The sequence below is a fragment of the Cryptomeria japonica genome, chromosome 10 (genome assembly GCF_030272615.1).
Source record: "Cryptomeria japonica chromosome 10, Sugi_1.0, whole genome shotgun sequence".
Classification (NCBI taxonomy): domain Eukaryota; kingdom Viridiplantae; phylum Streptophyta; class Pinopsida; order Cupressales; family Cupressaceae; genus Cryptomeria; species Cryptomeria japonica.
Window position 1 is genome coordinate 538465366 of NC_081414.1, and position 16781 is coordinate 538482146.

Sequence of the window (16781 nt, forward strand, 5' to 3'; positions counted from 1 at the left end):
GTCCTTTGGGAAACCTCACACTATAGTGCAAAAGTGAGACAAAGGAAATGAAACTGTCAAATACATAGATTCATGCTCTTTCATTAGATGGGGTGACTTATAGGAAGAATCCTTGAATGAAGATGTTAACCATTGGATATATAGAGAAGAAGATCATATGACAATACCCAGAATACACACAGATCAATATGGAAATGGATTCAAAATACTCCAAAGACATGGATATGATGGTACCATAGGCCTTGGGTTACAGAAACAAGGAAGACTAGAACCTGTTGTTCCTAATGATAATCCAGGGAATCAAGGACTGGGATACAAGCATGTACAACATATTACCAAAGAAAGACAATGTACTCTTGATATACTAAATCAACCGAGCAAAACAACAGATTACATATCACACAAGAATTTGTCCACACAGGCGCTTCCATCTTCATCTCAAATGAGTAATCAGATACATACATCACCAAGTGCAGAATCAAATGGGGAAGACATGAGACAACTCTTGCAATAACCTACCACTGAGTTACAAAATGATGCAGTTATTGACACAATAGTATAGGATAATGTGGCAACAGATGTAGGATTACCCCCACCACCTGAATCCCACCCATGGTTATTGTCACTACTTCTACCTCAAGAAGCAACTCAGGCTCAACCTAACAAAATAGATGAAGAAAGATTGCAAAGGCTTATACCAGGCTTAAGAAGGGTCACTAATGTGCAAAGAAGACCAGTCAATCTACAACAGAATCAGGGACAAGAACAAGAGGAAATAAGTGATGATAACTCATATGATGAAACATATATTGATAGTGAGAAAAACTCTCATGATTACGAATTCTTATCACTCCATGATTCTAGCCCACTAGAAAGTGTAATATTAAGGAATCAAATAAGGCTTATACAAGATGAAGATACACAAAGCCAGTCAAACAATCAAGTCTTCATTTTATCAGAGTCTACTAAAGAAGGGAGTAATGATTTACCCCTAGTACATTCACACTTGATTGATTGGGGGCAAGAAGGAAAACCAATGCTGGATTGGTTTGAAAACGATGAAGCAATTTTAGAATTTCTAGGAGTCAGAGAGGGATTTTTGCAAGGTGATCATAAAGCAGGGTTTGCTATAGACCTGAATAGAATGACATACTTTGGAGAAGAAAGTACTTCTCCAATAGAAGATAAGGATCAAACCTTCCATAATGACAAAAGTGACTTGAGTAATCTTCCTATGGAAAGAGAAAGTTCAACATTACTTACAAAGGAAACATAAGAAGTAAACATAGCAGAAGGGGAGGTTGTACATAACATCCATCTGGAAAAATCACCGAGCAAAGAAGAAAAAGACAGATTCATTCATTTTTTCAAGCAACAAACTATCAACTTTTCTTGGTCCTATTCAGACATATCGGGCCTAGACTCTAAATTAGTGTTACATCACTTACCATTGATACTAGGAGTTAAACCTTACAAGCAAAAATTGAGAAAAATGCACCCAAGTATCACATTACTGGTTAAAATAGAACTACAAAAGTTGCTAGATGTAGGTTTTATTAGACCTATTGACTACACGGAATGGATATCCAACTTGGTACCTATGACTAAGCCCATAGGAGGCATAAGAATTTGTCCAGATTTTCAAGATCTAAATAAAGCTTGTCCTAAGGATGACTTCCCGCTACCCAATATCGACATGATAGTTGACCTAATAGCTGGAAATGAGATGCTATCCTTAATGGATGGTTTTTTAGGATACAACCAAATTAAAATTGCACCAGAAGATCAACATAAAATGACCTTTACATGCCCATGGGGAACGTACCAGCTGGAATGTGATGCCATTTGGTCTTAAAAATGCCGGAGCAACATACCAAAGAGCCATGACAACGTTGTTTCATGACATGATCCATAACATAATGGAAGATTACGTGGATGACATATTGGATAAATCACAAACCAGAGAAAGTCACCTTGTAGTTCTTACACATATATTTGATCGGTTGGAACAGTATAATGTCAGATTAAACCCGAAGAAATGTGTGTTTGGCGTAACAGTAGGTAAACTGTTAGGGTTTATAGTATCAAATAGAGGAATTGAAATAGACCCTGCCAAGGTCAAGGCAATCATTGATATGCAACCTCCATCAACACTTAAACAAATCAAAGGGTTACAAGGAAGATTTCAATCCATAAGGAGATTCATAGCACAGTTGGCAGATAAGTGTCACCCATTCCAGCATTTACTCAGGAAAGGAGTTACTTTTAAATGGACAGAACAATGCCGGGAAGCTTTCCAAGCTCTGAAATATTATCTTTTGAACACACCAGTGTTAATATCTCCTACTCCAGGACAACCTCTATTGTTATACATATTAGCAATGAACTCAGCTCTAGGAGCTCTATTGGCATAGCATGATGAAAATGGAAAAGAAAAAGCCATTTACTATATAAGTAGGACTCTGATTGGCTATGAGCTTAATTATACCCCTATAGAGTGAGCATGCTTAGCAGTAATCTTTGTATCACAAAAGCTTAGACATTACATGTTGAGTCATAAGGTACAACTCATTGCACGCTTTGACCCACTCAAGTATCTATTTAGCAAAGCAACATTGACCAGGTGATTGGCTAAGTGGGTTATGATCTTGAGCGAGTTTGATATAGAATAAATAAATAGAAAAGCCATAAAAGGACAAATCATAGCAAATCAATTAGCAGAGGCTCCTATACAGGACAATCATCCATTGCTGATAGAATTTCCAGATGAATCCGTGTTTACATTAACTGCGTCAATAATGTGGAAGTTATACTTTGATGGGTCATATACAAGTCATGGATTTGGAGCAAGCATTCTCTTCATTACTCCTCAAGGGGATGTTATACCCAAGTCCTTTAGGATCAATTTCCCATGCACCAACAATATGGCTAAATATGAAGCTCTCCTCATAGGGCTTTGTACAGTCGTATAATGGAAAATACAAGAGTTACAGGTCTATGGTGATTTGCAGTTGATTGTAAACTAGGTCAATGATGATTACAACATGAAGGATGACAAACTCATGCCTTATAAGAAGTTGGTTGAAGATTACAAGGATCACTTCAACAAAATTACCTTTGAACAAATCCCAAGAATACAAAACAAGGCAGCAGATGCAATGACAACCATAGGATCTCTTTTGAATATGCCTGCTAACGAAACTTAGTTTGAGTTTATCATAGAACAGTTAATGCTACCTGCATATGAGACTCTCCTATTAGACTATGTATGTGCAATTGTGGGTCCAGAATCACCTTTGTACAATGAAATATATACACATTTACACACCCAATACATGTCACCAGATCTGTCCAGAAATCAAAAGAAGACCTTTATTCATCAGGCATCTAGATACACCATTATAGCTAATACTTTGTATAGAAAGGGTTTCGATGGAACTCTTCTCCGATGTCTGGATGAGAATGAAGCACACCTTGCTTTAAAAGAAGTCCGTGATGGAATTTGTGGGGCTCACCAAAGTGGTCCGCCATTGTCAAAGAAATTGCTGAGAATAGGGTATTACTAGCCAACAATAGAAAAAGATGCTTACAAGTATGTACAAAAGTGTAAACAATGCCAAATGCATGGAGACCTTATTCATGCACCAACACAAGATCTTCAACCCATCACATCACCGTGGCCATTTTCACAATGGGGATTAGATCTAGTGGGTAAAATCAACCCTACTTCTTCTAATGGGCACAAGTTTATCTTGATAGCCATTGAATACTTTACTAAGTGGGTTGAGGTGATTCCTTTAACATACACCACTGGAAAGCAGATAGAAAAATCCATGCTCAACTACATTATATGTAGATATAGAATTCCAATGTGCTTTGTTATAGATAACGGGCATCCATTTAAAAACTAGGAAGTGAAAGAGTTGTGTGACAAACTCCACATACAACAAATATTTTCCATGCCATACTATCCAAAAAGTAATGGGCAAGCAAAGGCTACAAATAAAACAATATTGAAAATTCTTAAGAAAGTAGTCATTGACATAGGACAAGACTGGCATCTCCAGTTAAATACCACTCTTTGGGCCTACAGAACAGGAGTACGCACATCTACAGGAGCAACACCATATTCCTTGGTCTATGGGACAAAAGTGATACCCCCCATTGAAATAGAAATACCGTCCCTAAGAGTCTCCTTACAGAACATCATATCAGAGGAAGACTACGGGGTACCAAGGTTACAAGAACTCGAAACCCTTGATGAAAAAAGAAAAACATCATTTAACCATCTACAAGGATATCAAAATAGACTAAGATGAAGTTATAATAAATGGGTTTGCCCATGAACTTTTCAAGTGGGAGATCTAGTACTTATAGAGAATAAAAGGAACCTAGCAGAGCGAGAAAGGCCAGGGAAATTCGACCCTAACTGGCTAGGTCCTTTCATTATAATAGGCAATGGAGCCTATAATTTGGCTACCATGGAGGGAGATCCAATCTCTGACCCTATGAACAACATGCACCTTAAGTGATATTATACCTAAGGGCTGTTTAGTTTAGGTTTTATTTTCCATATTGCATATCATATCATTTAAAACACAACATTACATGTAGTTTCTTTTTTAGATGCATCGCATTCTTAAACTTTCCATCATTTTTCATAAAGAAGCATAAATAAAACAAGGAAACTGTTTGAGTTTATCATTCGTTTGTATCTAAGGAAAACAAGGGTCATTTCCTTTCTTAGATATTTGGACATAAAGTCTTTGAGGTTCTAAGGTCATTCATTCTCAACATTACCCTATGACGATGCTTTACTTATGGTTGGGTAGTGATTTCACTATTTGAGACTTGTTAACCCACAATCTATAAATTGCTATATCTCACATATTAATAAGATCTCTAATTCATTCCAGACACCTAGTTGATCATATGACTAGTGAAAAATCTAAAATTCTACTTCAGCGCCGTTGTAATTGTCACACCCAAATAGGTTTCATTACTTACAAGTCAAGGCAAGATAAGAAAAAAGAGAAAAAGAGCTATGCCAAATATCCATCTAAAGGCAAATCGAGCAATGCTATATAACTGAAATATCATGTATACAAATGCAATAAAAAGCTTGACTATGGGAACATGAAAGTAACTCCATTAGGGCTATGAACGCCTACTAACAATGGAGCAATATTTGAGAAATTATAGTCTATAACCTCGTCGGAGCTCTCAAGGCTTGCTGGCAGCGAGGCTCTATTCGGGATGCTTTTGAAGTTAGAAAAATCATGTAGCTAGTCATATAGGATGCTAAGGATCTTTAGTGAACACAAGAGTAGGAATTAACTCATTTGCACACACATGGGCAAAAGAAGATCAAAGTTTCAAGAACGAATGGGGATGTTTTCCGCATCTCCATTTGTAAATCCTAGTCACTAAGTGTGTTGAGATGAATGTTCTGAAGGGCCTTAAGGTCGATTGACTGCTTATCTATGAAATATTTTGCACCTCTATTTCAATTGGTGTATTACAAATGCTACAACAAACACAGTCAACCTTGTTCGAACAGGAAATGCATCTTCATCCTGCATATTACATTCACATAGGTCATGTCAAAAATTCATTTGTCTCCACATACATTTTGCAAATCATTATGTCATATAGGTCTGCACACTGGGGGCATAACTAAAAAAATTCTAAAAATCAGATGAAGTCTTGAAAAAATCCAAAAAAATATTTTGAAATATTCAAAAATGCAAAAACACTGAAAAACTCAAAATCCAAAAAATACTGAAAAAATTAAAAATACCAAAAACATTCATATAACGTCCTTCGAAAAATCAACTAAAACATTCCAAATACCATCCTGAAAAAATCCAAAACATCCATATAATGTCCTGAAAAAAAAAAAAAAATCGTCCAAAAACATTCAAAAATGGAAAACATAACAACCAAAAACATCTGCAAAATGTCCTGAAAAAATCAACCAAAAACACTCAAATATCAATCTACATAATCCAAAAAACATCGAAAAAGCTCTTGGAAAAGAACTAAAAATAAAAAATCAATCAATCAAAAAAACTTGCAATAAAATGTCTTGTGAGAAACAAATACCCTAGCAGATATCCAGCAAACACTTCACACAAAGTTAACGAAGGCTACAACTATCCAGTCAAACATCTGCAATCAACTGATCAAACTGTCTTATCAATCGTATCATATTCATATCAATGTGATCATTATCTTGTCTTAAATAGAAGAGGATACACTTGAAATCAGACAAGTCAGTCTTAAATGGGGTCCGCAACTTTCTAAGATCAGACATTATCAACCATCACATCAAACAACTGAGAACAAAGGCACAAGGTCAGTATAGCTGCTGAATTTTGTTTGGGTCAATCTTTATCTTTTTATCATTTGGCAAGAGATATTGTTCCTATGCTACTCAAGGATGTCCACAATTGATTAGAGGAGCTATGATGGGCATTATCTTTTTCTTTGTTTTCTGTTTGTGGTGTGAACCGATGAAATTCTAGGGAAATTTCTCTAGTGGGTGTCTGTGATAAGAGCCTTCACATCAAGGTGAAATCGCCACACATACCTCGACCCCTAACGCAATTCCTAGAATGGAGGGTTCACTCCTTGTCTGCTATGTGTTTGTTTCTTCAATGAGATATCTTTACATCTTGGTTCCTTATACCCTGGTGTGCTAAAGCTTCCTTGTTCAATAATAAGGCTCAGTGATGAATATATATTGATGCAATAAAATATGTGACACAGGTTCGTGATTCATTCAATTTCATTCTTATTCTCATCTCAATTGCTTATTGATAGTTTGTTGATTTCTCATCTTCTGTCTAAATCGCATTATTTCTAACATTCTTTCTATCATAAATTTTTCTCTCTATCAATCTGACTAACATTTTTTCAATTTATATTTGAGTTAAAATTGGTTCAACCATTATCATACAAAAATCATGCATTCATTATAGAGTTCATTTGCATTCATTATAAAATTCATTATAGAGTTCATTTGCATTTCATCATTATAGAGTTCATTTGCATTCATTATAGAGTTCATTTGCATCCATTATATAGTCATTTGCATTTCATTTACATCATTACTACATACATGTACTACCATTGCATTTAGAATCATATAGAATTAATATAGATATGCATCATAAAACTCATAACATCATATAAAACATACATAGATCATTACCAAAACCCACATGCCATATATATATATAACTCAAAAATGATAATGTGTGTGAATACAATAAATAAGCTCGAAGGCTCAGATAACATGATCAACCAACACTGCCTTTTTCAGCAGGTGGATCATGTCCACTAGATCCTGCCCTAGGATGTCGAGGTGGTCCCATAACACCACCACTGCTAGTCCATCGTGAAGTAGATCTACTCGATCTCCTCCCCATGTATGCACTAAAGCTAGGCTCTCTCTGACCCTCAGGGATGACTCTCTCGTATGCATGCCGATAATAAATAGACTCCTGCACAGTAGTGAAATACCTATCTGCCTGGTCGCGTGCATCTATACCTTCTCTAAAAATATGATCGAAGGAATCCATAGTAATATGAAATCTCCGCACTATCTCATCTCTCTCCCTCTGGATACGATCTCTCTCAGCCTCAAGGGCATCATAATTTGCATGATACGTCTCTCGCTTGATATCTCGTCTGGCGACCTCGTCCTCCAAACTCTGAACCTGCGCTCTAAGAGTCTCCAGCTCATCATCAACCTGTCCTCTCCCATCCTTAGCACCAGGCACATCCTCCAGCTTCGGCATATCCTCATCATCATCTCCATCCTCGCTGCTCGATGAATTAGAAGAATCACCGCCATCCTCATTGCTAATAGACTCGGTGTCCCCACCAATGTCTACATCCTCATCTCCATCATCTCCCCCATCTCCTCCCTCATCTCCCCCACCTCCTCCCTCATCTCCACCACCTCCTCCCTCATCTCCACCCTCTCCTCCTCCTCCGGCTCTCTCCTGTACGTCTATCCTTGACCGCTATCTAGGATGGCGAATCTATTGTGTTGTAATCAGAACAACAGGATCAGTCAAAGGCACTGGCCCGTGCCTAGCAAACCATGCATCATACTCCGTCGTCGTCCCTAGATCCACTCCACCTCTACCCCAACTCCAGAGTAATGGCTGTAGAGAATCAAACTCAAGAGAAGCAACATGTGGCTATATGCATACACCCCAATCAGATACCTCTTGTGATACACGAGCAAAATAGGCAGTAACCATAGGTGGCACCTGTACCTCACTGAACTGTCTGAGAACCCACCCTGGAAGATACATCTCGATAATCCGCTAGGTCTCAAAGGTCCTCCCAATAAGATATCTCTACTGTCGGTAGAAAGAAAAATGCACTACATCATCAGGCCAACCAGGGCAATCTAGGTAAGGTCTCCAAATAAAATGCTGCAATATGTCAAATTGATGTCTCCACTACAAGGTGTTCCCCGAACCCGTGTCTGATACCTGTTGTACACCTGAAGGCATAAGGCTCACTAGGCTGCAAGTCTACATGAATGATAGGCCTAGAAATATAAATGTGCTCCCATGCCCATGTTTGAAGCAAAGTAACTCCACAACTGATAGAATGGTATCCCAGATAGACTATACCATGCATCTGATAATATAACATGGCAAGTAGACAAGGACCCCAAGCATATAGTCGACGATGCACAATCATATCATGGAGAACTCTAACCCATCCAACTGGAAATGCATCACCCCGTATGTCAGGTATCAGTAAACCACCGACAACACAACATAATACAATAGTCAGGTCATCATAGTCTAATCGGGCCCAAGGGATGTCATAATGACCACTGATCTGCAAATCTTGAATCTCACACTCGAAAAGTGCACATAGTCCAGCAATGCCATCATCATGGTCATATATAACTCTCTCACCATGAATGGGAATACACAATATACGCCATACATCCTCTAACGTAATGGATTCCTCACCAGTTGGAAGATGAAAAGAACAGGTCTCAGAATGCCACCGCTCTATCAAAGCTGTAATCATGGCCCTATTAGCTGTAACCTCTAGCAAATGTAAAACATGGTATAGACCAAGTTGTCGGATATGCTCAATCTCCTCATCTGATAAGTTAGCTCGAAGATCAAGTCCACTAGGTCTACTCTGTCGACGGTATAACACTCCAATGTTCTCCTACAACGAGAAAATGATCAAAATATCAGATATTGGATCCCGAAAAACTTAAAAATTTTCAAACACATGACAAAAAATTACATATACAACGAATGCATGACAATTATTACTTATGCAGTACAAATATGACTCTTGCGTAATGATTAACACTTATGCGTTATGGTATACATGAATGTGACATGATAACACTAATGCGTAACACTTGGGACGCATGTGTAGCATTTAAAGCATTTGCGGTACACTTAACACTAATGCATGAAATTCGACAAGCGATTACGTAACACAAAGCAAAAATTGATCATGGATTTTTTTTAAAAAAATAGACATAAAACAAGCATAAATCGGGAAAAAAATGGAAAAATACCATGCCGCCAGTCCCAGGAGGTCTCTAATATGAACGCACTCGGTCAGACAAGTGCAATCGAGCTCTATAACCAGCCATGATGATCAAATACTCATAAAAAAAGCACACAAATTGCAGAGAAAACCAAGGAATTACCAAAGTGAAAATGAGCAAATGAAAACCTAAAAATCTCTATTTATAGCTCAAAATTAGGGTTTTCTGACACCTTGATGCCCGTGGTCCCCGCTAGCTTCAAACACCTCGTAGCCTACTCAAACGATCTTGAAATCACATGAAATTTTACGCGCTTGCTCATTTGACTGATATTGAAAACATGGTCTCAATTTTGGAATTTTCCGACCACCTTTTCCGAGGGGGCATATTTATACTATACAGCAATACCAAGGCATACTGGGGCAAAATTTTTCATTTTCTTTGAAGCAATGTTGTTCCGACTTTGTCTCAAAGAGGGGCAAATGTAGACACCAAAAATGTCTCATTGATCATGTACTAATTATTCCTCTAATTGATTAAATAATCTTTATTATTTAATTAATTTAATTAATCTTATTCTTCTAATTTCATATTTCCTCATAATCTTACTAATTATTCTATTTCTTATTCTTTCATCATTTAATCATTTTCTAAATATTAATTAAATATTTATTATTTAATTAATTATGGTTAATTCCCCAATTTAAATAATCTTTATTATTTAAATAAATTAATTTTTAATTTCTATCTCTAATCATCTAATCATTCAACCCTCTTCTAAATATTAATTAAATATTAATTATTTAATCCTTTAATTTAAATAATCTTTATTATTTAATTAAATTCCATTTCTAAATAATTAAATAGTTTCTTTAAATTATTTAATTAACTAATTAATTCTTCAATTCCAAATCCCCAAATTCTAATTTCATTTAATTTCATATTCTTCTAATTTCTTCCAAATTCAAATACATGTGCATGATTTCAAAAACCAAATTGAAAATCAAAGTTAAATTCTAAATATATTCAAATACTAAATTGAATTAATAAATTATATTATTTGAATTAAAATCTCATGCAAAGATTAAATTGAAAATCTAAATCTAAATGCAAGAACATGCTAAATTAATTAATTACATCATTTATCTCTTCAACTTCTATTTCCATCTTTCAGTTAGCTTTTTTTAAATTAAGCTTTCTTTGTCATCCTCTTTATTTCCACCAACCATTCTTTTTCTTCCTTCAGTCAACTTTTTCTCAATCAGTTGACTCAATTAATCTATTCAATCTATTGAGTTTCACTCCTACAATTAGCAATTCAACTATCAATTTTCATTTGAGCTCACCTGAGTTCACACCTCTTGATCATTCTGTTCTACCTTTAAATCAATCTCATCCAATTTTCTATAAATTAAGCATCCAATCTCCATTTTCAACAATCACGAACTTTGAATCTTTGTGTCACTTGCAGGTTACCAACATAATATCTGAGAGCCATCATACCACAAAGAGGAGAAGAGCAATGGAATTTCTACGCAGTCACGGAATAGGGAGTTTTTGATTTGTTTTGATGATTTACAATTCCTATTTCTTAATTGCGTTATTTCATTGTATTGTTTGTTAAATTCTGATTAGGATAGGGATTCATGATTTCCCTTGTTTCTAATTGATTACTTTGTTAATAGAAGATGAATTTTGCATCCCACAATATGCTCTGTAAATTATGCTTTGTAGTACATCGTTGGGTACTTTCCTTTGTAACAAAATGTTGAAGTTGGAAGGAATGCAAAGCATGGTTGTAAAATCTGATAAAAATTTGACATAAAAAAAATGTAAGAAACATAATTTTTTTTGGAAAACTCTATGAAAGAGAGAGTTGTATGCTTGAGCCTGTATAAGTTAGGCAATCTCATGAAGGAGATGAATTCCTATGGACTCCATGAGAGATGATACAAATGTTTTGCCCCAAAAAGCCTTACCCACTCAACGTAAAAAAACATAGTACTTTAGTATGTGCATAAGTTGGCTCCTTGAGGCATTTATATAAGTGTTTGTGGAAGTCCTGCAGTTGGTTTGACTGCTTATGTATAAAAGGACCCTGAATCTGGTGAAACAGTTCTAGAAAGTGGAGCACTGGTATTGAGTGATAGGGGTATTTGTTGCATAGACTAGTTTGACAAGATGTCAGATAATGCTCATAGCATATTACATGAGGTTATGGAACAACAAACAATGTCAATTGTAAAGGCTGGGATCATATAATCTCTTAATGCAAGGACATTGGTTTTAGTTTGTGCCAATCCTAGCGGTTCAAGCTACAACCCTAGACATTCAATTATTGATAATATCCCACTTCCTCCAACATTGCTTTCCAGGTTTGATCTGATCTACCTAGTGCTTGATAAATCTGATGAACAAACAAATCAACGCCTTTCAAGGCATCTTGTTGCATTGCATTATGATGAGCCTGAGGACCAAACACTGGATGCATTGGACCTCCCAAACCTCACTTCATATATCACTTATGCAAGAAAACATATACATCCTAAAATATTTGATGAGGTTGTAGAGGAATTTTAAGGATGGTACAACACCCATATGATAATTAGTAACGGTGTATTTCATAAGACTGATGTCTTAGTGCTATGATAAACTATTTTAATATGCTCTGAGCATTATGCTCTATAGTACATCGCTATGTACTTTCTCTTGTAACAAAATGCAAAAGTTTGAAGGAATGCAAAGCATGGTTGTACAATCTGATTACAAAAATTGACATAAAAAATGTAAGAACCATAAAATATTTGGGAAAACTCTGTGAAAGAGAGAATTGTATGCCCGAGCGCGTACAAGCTAGGCAATCTGGTGAAGGAGATGTATGCCTGTGGACTCCATGAGAGCTAATACAAATTTTTGCCCCAAAAAGAATTAACCACTCAATTTAAAAAAACACAGTACTTCAATATGTGCATAAGTTGGCTCCTCAAGGCATTTATACAAGTGGTCGTGGAATTTTTGCAGTTGGTTTGACTACTTATGTATCAAAGGACCCTGAAACTAGTGAAATAGTTCTAGAAAGTGGAGCACTAGTATTGAGTGATAGGGGTATTTGTTGCATAGATGAGTTTGACAAGTTGTCAGATAATGCTTGTAGCATGTTATACGAGGTTATGGAACATCAAATAGTTTCAATTGTAAAGGCTAGGATCATCGCATCTCTTAATTCAAGGACATTGGTTTTAGCATGTCCCAATCCTAGCGGTTCATGCTATAGCCCTAGACTTTTAGCTATTGATAATATCCAACTTCCTCTAAAATTTCTTTCCAGGTTTGATCTGATTTACCTAGTGCTTGATAAAGATGATGAACAAATAGATCAACACCTTGCAACACATCTTGTTGCATTGCATAATGATGATGAGCCCGAGGACCAAACACTGGATGCATTGGACCTCACAACCCTCTCTTCATATATCACTTATGAAAGACAACATATACATCCTAAAATATCTGATGAGGCTGTAGAGGAATTTTAAGGATGGTACAACACCCATATGATAATTAGTAAAGGTGTATTTCATAAGACTGATGTCTTAGTGCTATGAAAAACTATTTTAACATGCTTTGAGCATTATGCTTTGTAGTACATCTTTGGAAAATTTCTCTTGTAGCAAAATGTTAAAGTTGGAAGGAATGAAAATATGGTTGTACAATTTGATGACCAAAATTGACATAAAATAAAATAAAATGTAAGAACCATAAATTTTTTGGGTTGTGAAAGAGAGAGTTGTATTCTCGAGCCCATACAAGTTAGGCAACCTCGTGAAGGAGAGGTATGCCTGTGCACTCCATGAGAGATGATACAAATTTTCTGCCCCAAAAAGCCTTACCCACTCAATGTAAAAAAACATAATACTTCAGTATGTGCATAAGTTGGCTCCTTGAGGCATTTATACAAATAGTCATGGAGGTTTTGCAGTTGGTTTGATTGCTTATGTATCAAAGGACCCTGAAACTGGTGGAAAAATTCTAAAAAGTGGAGCACTGGTATTGAGTGATAGGGGTATTTATTGCATAGATGAGTTTGAGAAGATGTCAGATAATGCTCGTAACATGTTACATGAGGTTATGGAACAACAAATAGTGTCAATTGCAAAGGCTAGGATCATAGCGTCTCTTAATGCAAGGACATCGGTTTTACGTTGTGCCAATCCTAGGGGTTCACACTACAACCCTAGACTTTCAGTTATTGATAATATCCAATTTCCTCCAACATTGCTTTCTAGGTTTGATTTGATCTATATAGTGCTTGATAAAGTTGATGAACAAACAGATCAATGCCTTGCAAGGCATCTTGTTGCATTGCATTATGATGAGCCAGAGGACCAAACACTGGATGCATTGGACCTCCCAGCCCTCACTTCATATATCACATATGCAAGACAGCATATAAATCCTAAAATATCTGATGAGGTTGCAGAGGAAGTTTAAGGATGGTACAACACCCATATGATAATTAGTAATGGTGTACTTCATAAGACTGATGTCTTAGTGCCATGACAAACTATTTTAATATGCTTTGATCATTATGCTCTGTAGTACATTGCTGGGTTGTTTCTCTTGTTACAAAAAGTTGAAGTTGGAAGGAACGCAAAGCGTGGTTGTACAATCTGATGATAAAAATTGACATAAAAAAAATGAAAGAACCATAAAATTTTTGGGCAAACTCCATGAAAGCGAGAGTTGTATGCCCGAGCCCATACAAGTTAGGCAATCTCGTGAAGGAGATGTATGCCTGTGGGATCCATGAGAGCTAATACAATTTTTTTGCCGTAAAAATCTTTACCCACTCAATATAAAAAAATATAGTACTTCAGTATGTGCATAAGTTGGCTCCTCAAGGCATTTATACAAGTGGTCTTGGAAGATCTATAGTTGGTTTGACTGCTTATGTATCAAAGGACCCTGCAACTGGTGAAACAATTCTAGAAAGTGGAGCACTAGTATTGAGTGATAGGGGTATTTGTTATATAGATGAATTTGAAAAGATGTCAGATAATGCTCGTAGCATGTTACAAGAGGTTATGGAATAACAAAAAGTGTCATTTACAAAGGCTTGCATCAAAGTTTATCTTAATGCAAGGACATCAGTTTTAGCTTGTACCAATCTTAGTGGTTTACGCTACAACCCTAGACTTTCAGTTATTAAAAATATCCAACTTCCACTAACATTGCTTTCCAGGTTTGATCTGATCTACCTAGTTCTTGATAAAGTTGGTGAACAAACAGATTGGTGCCTTGCAAGGCACCTTGTTGCATTGCATTATTACAAGCCTTTGGACCAAACACTGGATGCATTGGACCTCCCAACCCTCACTTCATATATCTCTTATGCAAGACAACATAGACATGATAAAATATCTGATGAGGTTGTAGAGAAATTTTAAGGATGGTACAACACTTATATGATAATTAGTAACAATGTATTTCATAAGACTGATGTCTTAGTGATGTGACAAACTGTTTTAATATGCTCTGAGCATTATGCTTTGTAGTACATCGCTAGGTACTTTCTCTTGTAAAAAAATGCTGAAGTTGGAAGGAATGCAAAGCGTGGTTGTACAATCTGACGATAAAAATTGACATAAAAATGTAAGAACCATAAAATATCTGGGCACTTTGTGAAAGAGAGAGTTGTATGCCTAAGCCCATAAAAGTCAGGCAATCTCGTGAAGGAGATGTATGCCTGTGGACTCCATGAGAGATGATACAAATTTTTTGCCCCAAAAAGCCTTACCCACTCAATGTAAAAAAATGATAGTACTTCAGTATTTGCATAAGTTGGCCCCTTGAGGCATTTATAAAAGTGTTTGTGGAAGTTCTGTAGTTGGTTTGACTGCTTATGTATCAAAGGACCCTGAAACTGGCGAAATAGTTCTAGAAAGTGGAGCACTGGTATTGAGCATAGATGAGTTTGACAAGATGTCAGATAATGCTCGTAGCATGTTACATGAGGTTATGGAACATCAAACAATATCAATTGCAAAGGCTAGGATCATAGCATCTCTTAATGCATGGACATCGATTTTAGATTGTGCCAATCCTAGGGGTTCACGCTACAATCCTAGACTTTTAGTTAGTGATAATATCCAACTTCCTCCAACATTGCTTTCCAAGCTTGTTCTGCTCTACCTAGTGATTGATAAAATTGATGAACAAATAGATCAATGCCTTGCAAGGCATCTTGTTGCATTGCATTATGAGGAGCATGAGGACCAAACACTGGATGCATTGGACCTCCCAACCCTCACTTCATATATCACTTATGCAAGACAACATATACATCCTAAAATATCTAATGAGGTTGCCAAGGAATTTTAAGGATGGTACAACACCCATATGATAATTAGTAAGGGTGAATGTCATAAGACCAATGTCTTAGTGTTGTGACAAATTGTTTTAATATGCTCTGAGCATTGCTCTGTAGTACATCGCTGGGTAGTTTCTCTTGTAACAAAATGCTGAAGTTGGAAGGAATGCAAAGCGTGGTTGTATAATTTGATGACAAAAATTGACATAAAAAAATGTAAGAACCATAAAATTTTTGGGCAAACTGTGTGAAAGCAAGAGTTGTATGCCCGAGCCCATACAAGCTAGGCAACCTCATGAAGGAGAGGTATTCCTATGGACAACATGAGAGCTAATACAAATTTTTCTGCCCCAAAAAGCCTTACCCACCTAATGTAAAAAAACACAGTACCTCAGTATGTGCATTAGTTGGCTCCTTGAGGCATTTATACAAGTGGTTATGGAAGTTTTCTAGCTTTTTTGACTTCTTATATATCAAAGGACCCTGAAATTGGTGAAAAAGTTCTAGCAAGTGGATCACTGGTATTGAGTGATAGGGGTATTTGTTGCATAGACAAGTTTGACAAGATGACAGATAATGCTCGTAGCATGTTACACGAGGTTATGGAACAACAAACAATGTCAATTAGAAAGGCTGGGATCATAGCATCTCTTAATGCAAGGACATCGGTTTTAGCTTGTTCTAATCCTGGCGGTTCACACTTGAACCCTAGACTTTCAATTATTGATAATAAACAATTTCCTCCAACATTGCTTTCGAGGTTTTATCTGATCTACCTAGTGCTTCATAAAGCTGATGAATGAACAGATTGACACCTTGCAAGACATCTTGTTGCATTGCATTATGATGAGCGTGAGG